The sequence below is a fragment of the Lepidochelys kempii genome, chromosome 8, assembly GCF_965140285.1.
Source record: "Lepidochelys kempii isolate rLepKem1 chromosome 8, rLepKem1.hap1, whole genome shotgun sequence".
Lineage (NCBI taxonomy): Eukaryota > Metazoa > Chordata > Testudines > Cheloniidae > Lepidochelys > Lepidochelys kempii.
The window spans coordinates 99,001,617-99,022,259 of NC_136387.1; positions in this window are offsets into that span (position 1 = coordinate 99,001,617).

Here is a 20,643-nt window from a genome sequence, read left to right on the forward strand (position 1 = left end):
TCTGAGTAAATTCAGCACATATTGAAGAGGATACACCACTGAAAACAGTTCTTACAACAAGGCTGAATTTGGCTTACAATTTCAACAGGCAGAAATGATGTTATACATGACATACACAGTACACAAATGCAGTAAGTGTAGTAAGATGTACATGTTTAGCAACTTGTTCATAAGGAGCCTGATTAAAGAACAACAAAACCCCTGCCAGTCTTCATATTAAAATAGAATGTCTCCATACAGTTAAAAGTTTATGATGTGGCATACATAGTATGCTTTCCACCATAAAGTGAGGAGTGTTTAAAGCCCTAGTTTCTCAAGCCTTTTGAAGATCTACATGTAACCTCCAAATAGTAGTTTGATCTCTTCATGTGAGAAGGGTGGTGGAATATACACTTGATTACGCTCTTTGATTTCACAGTTCTTTGTGTATTAGTGTAGTTGTAGGAGGGGTTATCAGAGCCAGATTGTTCCCTATAGACTATGCATACATGCAGGCTCGAACACATGCACGATTCCACATCACGTTGGCACTGAATTACACTCACTACTGAAGACTGGATCAAGATCCATCTGTTTTGGATATTAGCATAGAAACAGTTTGTTTGGCTAAATCTATTAGTTTGGTCAAAATACTCCCTGTTTTAGAGATTTGACATCACAAACATAGAGAAATTGTGATACACTTTGTCTAGAAAATGGAAGAATACTTCAGGGTGGCATCCCCAGTAATGCACAAATTATTCTAACCTGTGGATATATGAAATGTGATTATCGGGGCAGAATTTAGCCCAAGTTAACACATATTTTTGTTTTGTGGCAGTAAGTCTGACCTTTTCAATACACTTTAGTATTTTATTGTTATAACTACCTTATACAGCCATACAGAGAATAAATACTAAAATATTTCTTTCTGATCTGAAGTTGTTTGGCCATACTTGTGGATGCATTGATTTTTTTTCTTATGCATTTTGGCAGCCAGATTTATGGAAATTCTTCCCAACCTTTAGCCTCTATAACTTTCTTTTGAAGGGGGACTGATACTTTTAAAAATTGAGAAGTCCAACCTCAAATAACAGCCACAAGAAGGACATCAATCCATTACATGATTAGGCATCAGCCAATTAGACAACAGCTTTTCTAAAATCAGTTTACATTCAAGTCCTTTCACGTTTCATGTTTTTATTGATAGTATATTGAGTTTGCATTGTTCAACATTTAATTGTTTTCCCTGGATTTATAAGGTCTCTTGAAAATCATTAAAAAACTCCACATAATACCCCAAAACTATGTTTAGTCCTTTACAGTTCTTACTGATTCTGTTTGCAGCAAACTATTTCTGTCAATAATTTACAAAAGGTTGACAGTGTCATACAACCAAGCAGCATTCTACAGAGAAATGCATTCAGTTGATCATATCATTTTAAATCTATATGGTATTACATACTAAATTTATTACATATACTGAAAATCTTAGATTATTCTTTACTATCTAAAAAACAAGTATTTCTCAAAATTATGTTAACATTATAGAAAAGAGAATGCTAATATAAATGCTGTTCAATTACAGAAATGCAAATTTTAACTAATATATTTCTTCTGACTAAATACTATTAGTGAACAGTTTGGAAATTCACTATTTAAGATTTATTTACTCTCAGAATCCTATAATGTGACTTTGTATCTTATTTACATAACAAAAAACAGCAACAATGAAAATATTTTCTTAAATGAGAAATAGAGTGAAAACTTACATTCCTCCTTCAGAAAACAAGTCCTGTATTGAATGGTAATGAAAATACTATGAAGTCCAAAATCAGTAGCAAAGGATTTGGGTGATCATTGTGCACCTGAATTCGAAAGGCACCTGTGTTTCTTTGTCTATATACGTTCGTCTCTACCTGAGCATTTAATTTGCTTTACTCCTCCCACAGTCCGCCCCATTTCTTTGTCTAAGCTGAGCAATCGAACAATACCATCTATATGGTATCAGAAATCTGGACTGAATGAAAACGGTGTGATTTACTACCAATAACTGGCTTACCTGTCTCACAATTGAAACCTTATAGTAAAGTATGAAATTTTGCTGATACCATCATCTGATAGAGCAGGAAGATTAGATAGTGAGTTTGAAATTTCATGGTGCTATTAGAGCACAATGAACAAATTATATATTCAAAATATACCCCAAATCATTATGTCATTTATGCATACCACACAATTTTAGTGTGAATAGGAATGCAATCTAAAAAAACTATTTGGGTGTGTTTTAAGCAAAAAAGAGAGATTACTGTACAAGTTTAAGGCAAGCTTGGAAGCTCAATACAATTCTTGTCTTTGGAACTGTGAGCTATAAACTATACATACATCAAATATTTTAGGGACTTCAATAGTGAACTTTAATTCTTTTACAGACAAAACTCCCACAGAAGCCAATGGACAAAGAGTGGAACTATGAGTGTGAAGCTCAAGTGGTCTATTATAGTAGTGGAACTCAGAATTATGTGTCGTTTCACTCACAAAGATTTTCTTTTATTGCATTTTACTTATTTGTTGGGTAATGCAAGATTTAAAAAATACATGAAATCTAAAGGAACACATTTCATTTTAAGGTAAGATTGGTTTTAGATTTGTTGTTACAGAAGAAAAATCTTCTAAATGTTATCTACGTGTAGTGTTTGATTTCGCGACTGCAGCTCATTGTTAAGTTGGTGGACTTGTGTCATGATTAGGGCTGGTCCAAATTTTTCTGTGTGCCATGAACATTTTTGTCTAAAATTCTAATCTCAAATTTCAACAAAAAAAGGGGGCAAAGTGTCACAATTTTCCTCCTCACATATTTTGTTCAACTCTGACCATGAGAATGGTTGACTATCATATAGCTGGTTTTAGTTATCATTATGTGTTTTTATTTTTGTAAAGCACCATAGAAATATTTAATAATAATGTAGCCAACTATCAAATGTCAACAAGAGCAAGGAGATGTAAACTGAGTGGATCCCATTGAGTGATTTGTCCCTAAGGGTCCTGCTGGTTTCAGTTGGACTCAGAATAGTAGGAGTGATGAGGAGATAAATAAAACACTTATTTCACCAAGTAGGTAATTTTCTCATAGCTTTGTCTTAAATCTAGAGGACCAGCATTCAGCAGTCCTTCAGCATTCCGAGGCAAATATTCAATATTTGTATTATATACAACATACCGATGGAAAAGCAGCATTTAGAAATTCGTCCAATTAGGAACAGCACATCCAAGCCCCCTTGAACACTGGGAAAGTCTGGATCCATCTCCTGGGTGCTGATTGGCCCGATTTCTAGTAGTAATACTGTATCTCTGTTTTTCATATAACTATTTTCCCCTATATTTTCAAAATGATGCACAGATATTTTACCGAGTCAGTAGGAGTTGTGCAGTTGCTTTTTCACACAGTTCATTGGATATTTAAGGTAAAGTCCTAATCTCATTTTTGGATTTATGAATGTTTATCTTGGCTTAGGCATTTATCTGCTAAGGATTTTGACCTATATTCTACACTTCTGGTGATCTGTAGATGCGCATGAGCCTATAATGGCATATTAGAATGGGTTGGCCATGTTCATATTTACACACAGACTTCATATATGGTCTCTTTTCAATCAATATTCACATATATAAGTTAAATAAGTACTTAATGTGCACTATGTACGGAGGACAAACTGAAAAACTCTCTTAGCATCCTGCTGAAACCAAACAGTACTTAATTAGGGACAGCTTAAAAGATCAGCTCTCACAGCCACACAAAGAAATTGAAATGATTTTGAGCCAGTCTGTCCTCAGTTACATTGTTACACTAGTGGGTTTTGTTCATCTGTTTTAAAACTTTTTCACTGGATTTCCTTCTTTTTGTAATTTATTTTGGTTAGCCTTCCACTGCTAATCCCTACACCGTTTCTTGGTCTCATTCCTAACTTTGCATTTCCAGAAATGGAACATGAACAAGGATAGTTAGGAATTTTTGTATGATTCATTTTCTACATTCTTTGTTTCCATCAATGGCTATTAGCCAGGATGGGCAGGAATGGTGTTCCTAGCCTCTGTTTTGCAGAGGCTGGGAATAAGCAACAGGGGATAGATCACTTGATGATTACCTGTTCTGTTCATTCCCTCTGGGACACCTGGCACTGGCCACTGTTGGAAGACAGGGTACTGGGCTAGATGAACCTTTGCTGTGACCCAGTAGGGCCATTCTTATGTTCTTTTTATGTTCTTATGTTCCTAATTGGTCCCACTTATTGGATACTAGAGCTAGCCTTAGATGCAAGCAATATATGCAATTGCTTGACACCCCCTCTGATTCTGAAATGATTCAGTAGATTATGGGTCCACCTGGTCTCTCTGTCCAATGAAGACAAGAAATGAATTTATTTATCTGTTTGTCAGAAACTGGGAATGGGCAACGGGGATGGATCACTTAATGATTACCTGTTCTGTTCATTCCCTCAGGGCCCCTGGCATTGGCAAATGTCGGAAGACAGGATACTGAGCTAGATGGACCTTTGGCCTGACCCAGTGTGGCCTTTCTTATTTTCTTCTGAAACTCAGTGCTTGATTATTTTCCCCACTCTGGGGACTTTGGGGACCCATTCTTACTTGCATTTTTCAAACCATAACATTGGCCCCTGAATGTAATCATGATCCTTCAGTTTTTCACAGGAATTTTATTGCGCCATTCTACAAAAAGAGGATCATCTTTGGTGTCCAGATTGAAAGTCACAATATTAGAGTCTCCACAGAATCATTCCATTTCAAATTCTGTTCTGCTAAGATACCTGAGCCTGTGGCATATTTGTTGTGGACTAGATTAACCAGTCTTCTAACTCAGCAGCCATTGATGTGAGAGTTCTCACCGCCAAGTTGGTTTCTTCAATCTTTTATGAGTTCCTTTAAAATTTTTTTGCAGGTTCTGTTCAGTTTATCTTGTGCTTATTCCAGATACATTCACCCCACCCAAGCATCCATATTATCTATCCTCTAGTTGGGGCCGTCCTTAGGATTTATGGGGCCCTACGTAGTATTATTAAAATGATGCCCTTATGAGACACTGAAGGCGGTCCCCAGCCGGTGCTGCTGACCCCAGTGTGTCAAGGGGGCACAGCCACCACTCCCACCCGTGGACCCCTAAAACCTCCTTCATTGCTGACACACACACAGCTTCGTATGCAGCAGATGCTGCAGCAGTGGCTCAAGGCAGGCTTTGAACTGTTACATGGGGGCTGCATCTTGCCAGAGCCCACAGCCCTCCTGCAGCCCCTAGCCACTTGTGGCTCACCACGAGCATTTTGACAGGAAGTACCAAGAAGTAATAACAACAACAATAATACAATTGTGTGTGTGCATGTGTGTGTATGAGAGAGAGCCAGTGTGTGTGAAAGAGACAGACAGTGTGGGTTGCTGGGGAGATGAACTTTCTGAAGCTTGATACAAGTTTCCCCATCTCCTTGGAATGTGTGGGAGAAGGAGATTCTGAGCTGGGCTGCTTGGACAACATTGCAGGAGCAAAGAGCCAGAGAATGGACCCAGGTATCCGAAGACCATAGTTGGAAAACAAAGATCCCTGAATATAATCGTTGATGAATTTTTCATCAATAAGTATTTTCAACTATGAACCATAAATGTGTGTGTTTGTGTGAGGGTGGAAAAATTGGGAATTAAGGATGTTTTGTGGTAATAGAATACTTTTAAAGTAGCTGAGGAATGTAGAGATTGCCATGAAATATAAGGTGTTTTGCTGCAGAATATGGTCCCAATGTGCTGTTGAGTGTACAGGGCACTGATCACAATGTTGCTTCTGAGATATAAGGGTTGGGAAGTCATGTTATTTTATTTTTCTCAGCATCACTCCACACCTTCAGATGCATTATGACATGTAGAGGGATAGGCTGGCAAAGTCTACAATATAAAAGGTTGTCATGTGCTTTTCTTCAGTACACTAGATTGTGAGTAGAGTCCAAGAGGAAGACACTCAACTTTTATTTTTTTTTATGTGGTTAGTGATTTGACCCTGTCACTACAGGAATCATCTCCTTATAGATTTTTCAGTCCTGGTTCATAAAGGATGCTATTACTCCCTACCTGGAACTGGGAAATTTCTCTAAGATCATAGACAGCTTGAGGACCACTGGACTTTTACAATTACAGATCACAATTTTTCCTTTGTGGCATTTACAGTACTGAACTATTGTGATGAGAACTATGGAAATGTCTCTAAATAAGCAAAATGCTTTTAACATCTTTTGTTTTTACAATGATGAGGATGGAAGTTTCTGGTACAATACAGTATAATGGTTCTATTTAATAAAAATATAAATCCACTAATATGCAGTTAGGATCAGAAAAGTGCTTGTTTATGTGGAAATGGCACCTACTTTCTTAATTGTATCTTTCTAGGTGTCTTTGATTCATATCTGATTACATTAATGACTAAATGTTTTGCTCTATGGAACAGCACATGCTGCTATAGAAGAGTAAAGTGGATTTTAGTTCCCCAACGCATCATCAACACAGTTAAGTTCTGACTTTAGAATCATTATTTACAGAGGAGGATGTAAGAATTTTAGTTTTAACTCACAGTCCTGTGCAGAAACGACGAGGAGTCCTTGTGGCACCTTAGAGACTAACACATTTATTTGGGCATAAGCTTTCTTGGACTAGAACCCACTTCCTCCGATGCATGGAGTGGAAAATACAAGAGTGGGTATAAATACACAGCACATGAAAAGATGGGAGTTGCCTTACCAAGTGGGAGGTCAGTCTAACGAGACTATTCAATTGTAACCCTTCTGCCCGTCAGAGTTGGCAGCAACAAGGGCCGGGTTCAATATCTAGGGGTTCCATTCCAATAACACAATGCAAACCGGCTCGAGCCCCCACCCAGTGACCTGGGACAAATATATACCACCCCCGCTGGGCGCCTCCAAGAGGCAATACTTCCCCTCTCGCAAGCACATAGTCTGAGTGTAGCAAAAGTCTTTTAATAACAGAGAGAAACAATGTGGCATTATGTTGGGGAAACACCACCAACAGGATTCATAACACAACCCATGAGCAAAAACAACCCCACCCCAGGCAAATTGGGGCATGCCCTTTTCCCTTTGGTTCTTGAGTCCAGCAACCCCAAATCACCCGAAGTCCCAAAAGTCCAATGCCCCAAAAGTCTCTGTCCCTGGTCAAGGCAGCCCCAGAGTTCGAAAGTTTATCGGCGGAGCTTTACCTCCCAACCTGGGTGGAAATGGGACGGGGGTAAGAGGCACCTTACGTGATCTGAAGCTGACCGCCCCATAGCTCCATAGCGGCGCTCCACTCCGCCAGCCGCCCCACGAACTCCTTCGCTCAGCTGCGCTCCACTCCACCAGCCGCCCCACGAACTCCTTCGCTCAGCTGCGCTCCGCTCCGCCAGCCGCCCCATGAACTCCTTCGCTCAGCTCCACGGCCCACAAGTAGCTCCTGCCATCCACACACTGCTCCGCGTCAAACTACTTCACCAGCCGTCCCGCAAACTGCTCCACAATAGATCTTCAGGCTCCCCCACTACTTAACACAACACTCAGTGATTTCAGCTCTTAGGTGAATTCAAGCTTATAGTAGGGGAGCCCCAGTGCTGGTGCACTGTCAGCCCAAAGTGAGCTCAGCAGCCTATAACTAGACTTTTAATGAAATCAAAATTAGCTCTGATATTCCACGGTGGAGAGAGGAGGAAGTGCAATCAGCATGTAAGGCCCTCACCAAGGGGCCCATGCCACCAAGTATTACTACTTGTCCCCAGCCTCTCTCCATTCACACAGTTTTGGAACCCATGACCCTTGCCTAGCGAGTGCTACTTAGTTGATGGTGAATCCCTCCATCATAACAAAAGGCCACGTACAGTTCCAAGCACAGTTCCCATAATCAGGGTAATAACAATTTATTCTTCCTGCCCCAATAACAGAGACACTGGGGATCCCACAGCAGCCACAGTGACCATTTGGGCAGCTATGGTCTCATTCTAGGCGTGGTGGGTGTGCCTATGCAAATGAGATCGGCCCCTGAAGTTCTTTTCCACAACTTGCCACACCTCACCACCAGATGTCAGGGTGGTGCTCATCCTGACACTGCTTACACAATTAACAGTAGAATACCAAGGGAGGAAAAATAACTTTTGTAGTGGCAATGAGAGTGGCCCATTTCAAACAGTTGACAAGAAGGTGTGAGTAACAGTAGGGGGAAATTAGGTTTAGGTTTCCCCCATACTAATTTCCCCTTACTGTTACTCACACCTTCTTGTCAACTGCTTGAAATGGGCCACTCTGATTACCACTACAAAAGTTATTTTTCCTCCCTTCGTGTCCTACTATTAATTGAATTGTCTCATTAGACTGACCTCCCACTTGGTAAGCCAGCTCCCATCTTTTCATGTATTTATACCTGCTACTGTATTTTCCACTCCATGCATCTGATGAAGTGGTTCTAGCCCACAAAAATTTATGCCCCAATAAATTTGTTAGTCTCTGGTGCCACAAGGACTCCTTTTTGTTTTTGCTGATACAGACTAAACACGGCTATCACTCTGAAACCAGTCCTGTGCAGTGAGTTTCAAAGAAGCCAACTGTGATCCAATTTCTATTGAATTTCAATAGGAGTATGGTGCCTAACACCAAAGGACAAGTCTACACTAGGGAAAAAGGCATGTTTTTAGGGGTATGCAAAGGATATTTGGAACAGATATGGCTTGAATGATTAATAACTAATAATTCCTTCTGGTCCACAAAACAAACAAAAATAGAAAAGCTATCCACCTCTGTTTATCCCAAAATAGGATCCAGCTATAAAAACAATAAGAAAATGGTTCACATCATGTGAGACACATTGACTAAGGACCCACAAATCAGCCAAGGTTGGGCATTCCCCTCCTCATGGAGAGAAACTAAAATGGCTAAATGAGGGTATTGTGAATCACCTAGGCAAGAATCTCTCATAGTTTGCATATGTATAAATCTCTCCCGCCCAACCCAGCTAAAAAGAACTCCAAGAAATCTGAGCCACATAGTTTCACCTCAAATTATAAATTACACATTGTTTCCTTGTAAATCATATACACTGGAATAGTCTCTTTCACCCCAAATTAGAATCTGCACATTTGTTTGCCCTGTGAGTCAGATCTACATCCTAATGTACATGAAAAATGACTCCTCTTTTAGTAGGAGACGAGATGGGTGAGGTAACTTCCAGTGAAAGGTATTACCTCACCCACCTTGTCTCTCTCAGATGCTGGGACCAACACAGCTACAAGAACACTGCAAACAACAGTGGGTAGGAGTGGTGACATGGTTGACTGGGAAAAAATGAGTTTATGAACAGAAAAGAAAATTATAAAAGAAAATTAACAAATTACAAAAAGATATGCAATCTGATTTATTGGGCAGATGTTTGTACATGAAAAACATATGCAATGTAAAAACATATTAGGATTTACTTATAAGATTAATTAGCTAATACAAAAGCTATAGAGTATAAAACACTGTTAAAGCTATACCAGGAAAGAAATATTAAGGTTAGGGAACAATGGGCTGATTCATACCAAGAACTCTAGACACCAACTCCTATTGTTCAGCATACTACGCGGGATTTATTTTACTCCTCCCGGAACAGCTTCACATCATCTGTAAGCTACTATTCAAGGCATGAGGAACATCAGGGCATCTTTATAAGTCTTTCAGCTAGCCCCACTTAGTCTTATTCTGGGGGAAAGTTGTTGATTAATTATCTAGAATTAACAATCCTGAGACTAAAGGTTTAATTTAATTTTTTTAAAACACATACTGTATGTGATATTTCAATGAATTTCTTGCTGGTGGCCAAGAACTGTGTTGCAATATGCCGGAAATCCAAACATCCTCCCACACCTAAAGTCTTGCTGACAGATTTACAATGACTTCTTCTTATAAAATCAGAGAGAAAACCAGAGAATTCTGCTTAATCTGGGAATCTCATTTCATTTGCAACACACTAGAAAGTCACATTCCTGTCTGAAAATTATGTAGTTACAGGTAAGATATAAGCTTACTATAAATGAAAGACTAGAGAGAAAAGAATCTATTTTTGTAAATGTACACTTGTCTGCCCTTTGTGTGTAGTCAGTTTCACTGTTCTATACATTTATGCCTTGCTCAACCACAGAGGGACTTAGGAACTTTTAGGTGCCTAGAAAATCACTGGAACAACAATGGGATCACAAAGTCTGAGTTAGGTGCCTAGACTTCCTATACACTGGATGGGAAGAGACAGACAGCAAAGAATAGGAACCACAAAAGCCAGCATGGTAGGCAAGAAGCTACCTCATCATGCAAAGCGGGGAATTAAACAGGGGTCTCCTATATCTCAAGTGAATATCTTAGCCACTGTACCAAAGGTTATAAGGGAGAGCACTCTCCTTTGAGCGTTCATACTAGATTAGGCCCTATGGGGAAGACTGGCATCAATCCCTCTGCCTTTCTGCTCCTGGTTTGAAGATCAGGCTGGGGCATAGGGATGAGATAGGTGTCCAGATGCCTAGAGTGAGGGAGAAGTATGTACTCTCAGAGGCAGAAATATAGGCTTTCAGAGAACTTTTACAGTGAAAATTTAGGTGCCAAGTGAGTTTAGGTGCCTTCAGGATTAGGCGGCAGCCAAACGGGCATTTTGTGGATCACTGTGGGTACATCTACACAAGGATAAAAGCCCCGCGGCATGGCCATGGCTGTCCCGGGTCAGCTGACTCAAGCTGGGGGCGGGGAATAAAAATTGCTGTGTAGATGTTAGGGCTTGTGCTGCAGCCTAGCTCTGGGATCCTCCGTCCTTACAGGGTCCCACAGCTCGGCTCAAGCCTGTCACTGAACATCTACATAGCAATTTTTCAGCCCTGGAGCCCGAGCCCCATGAGCCTGAGTCAGCTGATCCAGGCCAATTGTGTTTTTTTTTATTCCCGTGTAGACATTGCCAGTGGTACCTAAAACTGGGACTTGGGCACCTATGTCCCTTTGTGGATCAGGCTCTTAGGCCTGGAAAATTATTGGCACTCTACAAAGGTGTAGGGGTCTGCGCTACTGGAACCTGATGCAGGTGTTTTTAAAAACCCATATCGGGCTTTGTAAGAGGTGATCTATTAGAAACTAGATTTTTTTAAAAAACATCAGATTGACAGGGTCCTTTAATTACTAGACATTGATTGATTTCATCTCTTTTATGTCACAGTGAATCATATTAAGATCAATAATGTTTCTCTCTAAAGATGTGAAAAAAATTCTACTATCATTTGTTTGCCTAACAGATTGCCCATCACCAATAGTGCTTCTGTTTAGTATATTATATTTTATTCACATGTTTAATTAACTAATAGCTGATCTCACTGTAAGGTCTTGATCCTCCTTACATTTGTTCTTTCATCCTGTATAGTCTTTTGGTTGTGTCGTGCTTTTGAAGTTGTCTTTTTCTTTGAAATTGTTCTTTTAACTTTTGAATCTAAAATGCAATAAATGAAATTATTAAAAAGTTAAAAATTATTGCAAAATGTTTAAGGTTTGAGTACATTTATATACCTAGCGTTCGGTATGACATTTTGTTAAAAGATACAGCTTTAAAAAAATTCATATTTTTGAAGCTAGATTTTCCACCTGAATTGTTGTAGACATTTGTTCTTTGAGAAAATGGTGTCTACTTTAAAAGGATATTTTAAAAAAATAGGATTTGAGTATATTTATATACCATTGCTCAGTATATACCCAACTCACAGAACTGAAGTCGCTTGAGGGACTGTGATGGGGTGCCCACACCACACTTGCCCTGAAGGGGTTAATGGAGGACTGATGGGCCAATTAACCTATTATGCTACACGCTGGAAGCATTAATGCTGAGAGGAAAGCCCTAATTAGGGGAAGCTCACCTGTGAAGGAACAGACACAACTTCCATAAAGCCAGGGAGCTGAAAGCAAAAAGAGGCTGTAGGGAACTTATTTGTAGTCAGTGGCTAGGAAAAGGGAGAGGTGTTTGGGGCTATAGAGGCAGGTAGCCTACCATTACTCCCAGGGAGGAGGGAGTTGTGAGGCTGACAAACCCAGAGAAGGGGAGACATCCAGAAGGTATGGAAGAGGCTCAGGGAAAGGCAGCAAAGTCCAAGAGGGAATGGATCTTGGCTGCTGAGTAGAGGGTCTCTGAGCTGGAGCCCAGAGTAGAGAGTGGGCCCAGGTTCCCCTACAAGCCACTAGGGAGGAAACAAATGTAGTTTCCTGGCCAGAGGGTCAGGTCATGAAGTGGGAGCACCCTGAGTTGCAGAGACTGTGGAGAGAGAGCAGCAGGATGAGCAGCACAAGGGGCATTGGGCCTGGAAAGAGCTAATACCCAAGAGCAGCCAGAAGGAAGAGGCCCTAGCGGTGAATGAACCCTGTGATAGGGCCATTGTTGGAAATTACAGCAAATGTACTTTAGTTTCTGTACTGTCAACAAAACCATTTTATAAAACAAATGTAGGTCTCAGTATGGTTCACATTAAAACCAGAAGAGCTTTCACGGGCTTCAGCTGGAGTAGGACACTTTGAGAGAGGAGATTTGTGTACCCTAAAGATGAGCCTGGAGGGTCCTCCATGGACAGAGATCTCCCTCTCCAAACAGAAGGGTGGGAGTATCAGGTACATCTGTAAGCCTATTTTTCTGGTCCCCGTATCCTACAGAGAAATATTAATGTGTTCAGGGATCCATGAGCGGGGAGGGGATTGTGAGCAGGTAGGTTTGGATGAGTGAAGGAGTAGGCAGGGCTGTGGTGGAGACGGCACCCATTACTCCATCACTCAAGGGACAAGCAAGAGAAAAGTTAAAATAGCAGAGGCTCCTTTGCTCTGGGGAGCTGCCAACTGGAATGACCGTGGCAACACGGTTCCAGTGAAAATGTGCTGCCAGGGACTGAGGGCAGAGTCACAGTGTCCCATAGCTGATGCAGCAGCTCAGGGTCTCCACAGAGACGGCCCTTTACCCCTGCGATCTCTGGGGGTTTGGAGGTGGACCCCTCAGCTCTATCCTGTTGGAATAATTCTGAGGAAACTCTACAAGGTGAGCCTGGCAGAGTTTCTGGATGCCTGTGTGGATATTTCTGCATAGAGGTTTGATGTGTCCTCTAATTTGTTTCAGTTTCATAAACCACATCAAAATATATCTATATATGTCTTTTAAATCAAGTTTACTTGTTTTAAAGGGATCTTGTCAACTAATTTAAGGTAAAACAAAATATGACCTCCCAGGCTCAGATTCCTCAAGATTCTGTGCTCACAGAAGTCAATGGGAGTGAGGGTGCTGAGAACTTCAGAAGAATGGGCTCATAATTTAATGAGAAATGAGCTCCAGTCTGGTGTTGCATGCTGGGGTGTAATCCTCTCTTTTCTGGCTGGTTCTGCTGCTGTCAGTTGCTTAATCAACACTGAATGGCTGTCAAGTTTCAAGCACTAAAGAAAAGTGGTTAGATTGTTTTAAACAATGCCACTTTGACCTCAGGAACATATTACTTAAAGAATGGCATAATTGACTTTTTTGAATAGACAGAATATTTGTTCTTGCTGCTTTTGTCCTATAATGGCATGGATTATAAACCTTATATCCCAGTCATGCAGGCAAAACTTTGTATTACTTTAGACCTGCTGTTTAATTAGCTTTTAGAATTGGACATTGTTTTTACACCCAATAAATGTTGCCGGAGTAAAGATTTCCCCTCAACAAAATCACCAGATTATAGTAAATGGTTTTTGTGAAGGCCTTAATTAATGGGCATATGTTCTTGTTTTAAATCCTGCCCACTTTGTAAAACTGAAGTGCACTCCTTCACTTACTAGGTCACTGGTTGGCTGTATGTGCTTATTTTAAAAGGCTGTAAATATGGAAAGGAAAGATGGTCCAGATGTTAGGGACTAGACTGTGACATTGACACTCTGGGTTCAATTCCTGGCTCTGCCACAGGCTGCCTGTGTGACCCTTGGCAAGTTACTTAAATGAGTCTCTGTACCTCAGGTTTTCCATTTGTGAAATAGGGGTGATGCTAATACTACTTTGCCTCACGAAGATATTGTGAGGATAAACACATGAAAGCCTGTGAGGTGCTCAAATACTACAGTAATACCAATACTGTATTTATAAGTATCTAAAATATACATGATAGAACAGGGGTCGGCAACCTTTCAGAAGTGGTGTGCCGAGTCTTCATTTATTCACTCTAATTTAAGGTTTTGCGTGCGAGTAATACCTTTTAACATTTTTAGAAGGTCTCTTTCTATAAGTCGTTAATATATAACTAAACTATTGTTGTATGTAAAGTAAAGTAAATAAGGTTTTTTAAAATGTTTAAGAAGCTTCATTTAAAATGAAATTAAAATGCAGAGCCCCCCCGGACTGGTGGCCAGGACCCGGGCAGTGTGAGTGCCACTGAAAATCAGCTTGCGTGCTGCCTTTGGCACACGTGCCACAGGTTGCCTACCCCTGCTATAGAATGTTATTTTCAAGGGAGACCACTGATGCCCTCCGGAAGGGTTGTTCAGAGTATGATATTGTAACTTACAGAAAAGATGAATAATCAGAAATGGGATATGATATTAGACAGTACTGGTATTATGGGGCAAGTCACAGCTGTGATTCTATAGCTAAGGTTTTAGGAGTTTTTACTTCTAAGGTCCTTATTCTGGAGCTGCTGCTTCTTCTGTGGAACTATCTACAGGGACTCTTTTTAAGCCCTATTTTAGACCCCCTTCTAATAGAATAGATACAAGTCAACTTCCTTTGTCTGGTTTTGTGATGTTCATTGTACATCCACAACATAAGCTACGTTATTAATCATCTCAAAAGTGATAATGCAACATTATGCAGAAAATGTGAGGAAAGGGATGTGAAACTACAAACAGAAATATTCCCTCACACCAATCATAGTGGGTTTGTTGATTAAGCCAAAACATTAGTTCATCTGTGTTTTACCATATATCTTCATTTAGAAGTCACTCTTAATTAGTAAATACATTTTTATCATGTTGTTTTACTATCCAATCTATAGGGGGGAGTACTTTTACTTCGATATGGGTGTCCTCATTTTGAAGTCATTCTTGATTTCAAGCTGTATTGGGAAATAATTAAACTTAATACATTATGTGGCTTCTAATCAAATATATATGGTAGTTTCCTTACAGGACAAATGTAAGGATTTTCCACAGCTACTAACCTATTGCAAGGGCAGGAGTGGGTGCGGGGGGTGTTTGTGTAATGATTGCTGGTTGTGAAGCGTTAGAATGTAAAGAGATATTTTGGATGCAAACTTTTAATAAGATACATGATCAGTCACTTTTACCACAGACTCGGCCCTCAGGAGGAGGGGAGCTACGGGTGGAAATATGCCATACTGAATACACATTTGTCAGCAATGCCAGTTGAAAAAGGGAGAATAATTTTCGTAATCACAATGCTTTAAATTTAAAATATAAATTATAAGTATGACATTAGCTAGACAAAATATTTATATTGAAGAGAGGCATGGAATGCACTTTATGTACTGAAACATTCAAACAGATTTAAAAAATAAATGTGAACTTTACTCTTGATACAATGACTTTGTAATCATATTAGACTAAGAACCTTTGGACCAAGTACCCCTGTGATTTTAAAAAATTGGATCACATTCAGTACACGTAGTTTACATTGATGTAAAGTTATTTCATTCAACAATGTGCACTCTTCTTTTCTTCAGTGAAAAAAAGATAGCTTGCACGTGGTAAGCTAACATGTGGCAACTAAAACAAGGTACAATCCTAGAGAAGATAGGCCATTGTAATTTTAACATGTTAGCAATTCAGGGTAAACCCCAGGCTCCCCTCTACTGTTTTTTTTCGACCTGTTAACTTGTAAAAACTTCAAACTGCTTTGTCTTCACTAGGATTTTAGCATGTGTTAGTTAACACCTGGTAAGAAGACATCTTTCTGCCCAGTGTGGATGCACCCTTAGAGTCCATTGCTGTTTTAAAGTAAAGTCCTGCTATAATTTTACTGAGTGTCGAACAGTGATTTACTTCACCTTTTATGGTACCACTGGACTTTAAAGAAATATTAATTACAAATAAAAACATAAATTTGTTTGTATTAGAAATTATACATAGGTCTTAAGCCTATTATGAGTTGCCTTTTTCCCAGAACAACTACTTTTCAGTTATAGGGCCAGTAATCAGTTTTTCAGGACAACAATCAATGGTTAAGGCAACACTAGATCCTGGTCACCTTCTTAAAATGTTCACTGAGCTGCATCTTTAAGGACTTTTACTCAACAGATGAAAGGCTAGAAAGAATGTAGAAGGTAGGAGGAAAATTTAGGCTTCATGCAATCTGAAAATACAGTGCATGAAAACAAATACATAAGACACAGTCTTGAAACCTACAGTAACAATGTATAAAGATTCTAGGATGCTGAAAAGATAGTGTAAAGAAAATCAATGTAAAGCGCACACAAAATATATTTTTACTTCATTTTCTTATTAAGCACGGTGGTCATAGTCACTGCTTCCATGACAGGCTTGCAATCATATGGGGCTCTTGAAACATCTGAATGGCGCTTTTTTTAAAAAAAAATTAGTACAATTAGTAACTACCTCGTAACTGCAGGCCCTTTTACCAGCGAGGCGCCCTGGGTACTGGGGATTCCCTGAAGCCACAGAATCTACTGGTACCCTGGCTGGCCCTGAATGGTATAAAACATTTTTTCTAGGTTAGCGTACATTTTATGTTTGAAATTCCTAAACTGTCTTGACCCATATGTTCAAATCCCAGCAGAGCTGACTCAGCCCTTTATCTTTCCCAGATAGATAAAGTGCAGTTTTATTGTGTGAAGGGGTTATTCTCCAAGAATTTAAAAAACAAGGTTCTTTATGTCCTGCAAAGGTATAAAACATTCTTGTTTGTAAAGCAGAGATTTACTTCAGTGTCTTTAGGGAAAATTTCCTCTGTCCACAGTGCTGACTTCACCCCAGAGATTCTTCCTTTTCTGTACAGTATGGATGAGATTCATAGACTCTTTTCATAAGCCCACACTGTGGTCTACCTTGTGAAAGCTTTGCACTGCTCCCACAGAAACCCCTGTTTCAGGAGCAGGCTGGAGGAGGAAGGTAGTGTGACCAGGGTGGTCCTGTGTCCTGGCAATCCCCTGCTTCGAGTTTCATAGGGGCTATGGCAGTGGGAAGCACAAGTTAGCCTGACCCAGGGACCAAACCAGCCTCCTCAGTTCTGTAGTCACAAGTTGCTTCAACACTGCACCCGTGCTGTGGGTAATTTGCCCCATGTCTGTAATTTCTCAACTGGGTAGCTTCAGTCTGATATTTGCTCTATATAACTATACAATATTTACGCCCACAGGACCATTTTTATGAAGAACAAATATTTCAAAAATATTCTTAATGTGGAATTAAAACCTGTTGTATGTTTGGGTACAACTTGATCCAAGTTTTGCAGGCACCCTGTCTCAAATTTCATATCAGTTGCCTTAGCACAGCTTTTGATTTATTCTAAAGCTACGTACACTGTGAGGGAAGACATGGCTTGACCTTCCCAGACTTGCTACATTTTGATTTTTTCCAGGACTAATAACAGAATAAATCCATGAGGTGATGTTGTGCAGAGCACCTAATGGTGTGCTAGATGCATTACAGAGCACACAGCAAATACTGTCCCAACACAAGGCACTTATAATCTCGTTTTAAACATCATAAAACCAATTAGAATAATAAATAGTAGTGAAAGAGAAATAGGAAGGATGAGGGTTACAATAGTAAGAGTATGAGGTTACTTAGGTACATTGTGTGTATGTCTTAATGGCACGACTGCTTAATTTTTCTACATTACACCTCTCTTTGAATTTTTCCACTGGCTCCCCCTTCTTTTCGGCATCAAGTTCACATTGCTTGTCGTCACCTTCAAGTACATAACTTTATGCCTGCCTACTAACCTAGTCTCTTATCATCTTGCATGCCACCCGCTTTGCTCCATCCTTGATGTCCCATTCATCTGCTTGTCTTTGAAGCGTCTTTATGACTTTTTCCTCATCACACCCTATCCAGGGTCCGCAAAACTAGTCCATTAAGCTGCTACTCGTACAAATCCAACCTTAAAGGTCAGCTGCAAATGATTTTTTAAAAATTGAGTTTTTGCCTCTTTTGTGATGTATTAAAAAGTCTCTTTTTTAACCTCAGGAATGTCAAATTTGATCTTTCTTGATTATGCTGGAAAAACTCTGGAGATCCTCAATATCATGTGTATCATGGGTAGTCACACCGTAAGTGAATGGGTAGTGATTGAATCTGTAACACAAAATACCCTCTCTCAGAAATGTTCTTAGTCATTTGAGTTACACAGGTATTAATAAAAACAAAACCCAAAGCATTTTAAGCAGCCTGATCAAAAATCCCTTTTCCTCTCAGCTTTTCAGTCTCTTCAATCTTCTGACGTTTTTTCTTTTTTGTCTGTCACCACATAGCTTTGTGAGATGGACAAAAATGGAAAATGTAATGTTTAAAATACAAGGAGGGTCTCCTGCTACCAGTACTAAAACATCCTTGGAATTTCTAAATATTATAGATGACAATTTTCTACCTCAAAAAGTGTTGCATCCAACGCGGGGAATTCTATATTAGACCTGGTCTTGACAGATAAAGAGGCATTGATCACAGACCTACAAGTTAGTGGTAGCTTATTATAGAATAATAGAATAAGTGATCATGATTTGATCATGTTTGTTATGTGCAAACACAATAAAGTCTGACTAGTAATATATCTACTTAGTGCTTTAAAAGTGCCATTTTCCCAAAATTGAAAACAATTATGAGCCAAATCAGTTGGCAGAAAAAAATTTAAACAGAAAAATGTGAATGATAATTGTAAATTTGTATAAACATTTTCCTAGATGCCCCAAAAAACCACACTTGAGAAAAAAGGCCATACTGGTTTAAAAAATTAGCCCGGCTTAAAGTGGAAATAAGTGTAGCTATAACAAAAACAAACAAACAAAACCCCCCAAAACAAATGGAAACAACAACAAGTTTGTAGTAATGAATATAAATCAGAAGCTAGGAATTGCAGATAATCAATAAGGGAAGGAAGAGGACATAAGGAGACATCTATGGCCAACAGAGTTAAGGACAATAAGAAGGAGGTGTTTTTAAAATAAATTAGGAACAAAAAGAATCCCAAGACTGGTGCTGATTCACTACTAGATAGAAATGGTGGAATTGTCAATTATGTAGAAAAAGTAGTGTTCAGTAAATATTGGTTATGTATTTGGGGGGAAAACATATGATGATGTCTGATGATGATGATGATAATGAAACACTTTACATTCCAATAGCACTTCAGAAGGATGTTAAACAGCGGCTACTAATGTTAGACATTTTAAAATCAGCAAGTCTGGATAACTCGCAGCCAAGAGTTTTACAAGAGCTGGCCAAGAGCTCACTGGATAGTTAATGCTGACTTTCAAGAATTCTTGAACACTGGGGAAAGTTCCAGAAAACTGCAAAGAAGGTAATATTGTGCAAGTAGTTAGAGAGGGTAAACAGGATGACCCAGTCAATTATTTGCCTATCAGCCTAACACTGATCCCAGCAAAATAATGGAATGGCTTATATAGGACTGATTTAATAAAGAATTAAAAGAGAGGAATATAATTTATGCTAATCAACCTGGGCTGACGTGACTAGGATCCTGTCAAAGTAAGTTGATACATGTTTTGATGAAATTTAAAGTTTATTTGATAAAGGTAATAGTATTGGTGTAATATACTTAGACTTCTGTAAGTCATTTAACTTGTTACCTCACAACAGCTTGATTAAGAAACTAGAACAATTCAAAATCAAAAGGCACACATTAAACGAATTAAAAACTGGCTAACAGGTCTCAGAATGTAATTGCAAATAGAGAATCAAGTAGGTATCTTTCTAGTGGGATTTGTTTTCGGAACTATCCTATTTTAATTTTTTTTTTTTTTGCAGTCAATGACCTACATAAAATAATTATAAAATAATCATTGATAAAGTTTTCAGATGACATGAAGTTTGAAGCAATGGTAAATAATGAGGAGATAAAATCACCAATACACAGTGATCTGGATGACTTGGTAAACTGGGAGCAAGCAAATAATGTACTTTTACAGGGGCCAAGTGTAAAGTTATATAACTAGGACTAAAGAATGCAGGCCGTACTTACAGGATGGTGGACTCTCTCCTAGGAGGCAGTGACCCTGAAAAGGATTTGAGGGTCTTGGTGGATAATCACCTGAAAACCTAATTTTCCCCATACTAATTTCCCCTTACTGTTACTCACACCTTCTTGTCAACTGTTTGAAATGGGCCACTCTCATTATCACTACAAAAGTTATTTTTCCTCCCTTGGTATCCTACTGTTAATTGAATTGTCTCGTTAGACTTACCTCCCACGTGGTAAGGCAACTCCCATCTTTTCATGTGCTGTGTATTTATACCTGCTACTGTATTTTCCACTCCATGCATCTGATGAAGTGGGTTCTAGCCCACGAAAGCTTATGCCAAAATAAATTTGTTAGTCTCTAAGGTGCCACAAGGACTCCTCGTTGTTTTTGCTGAT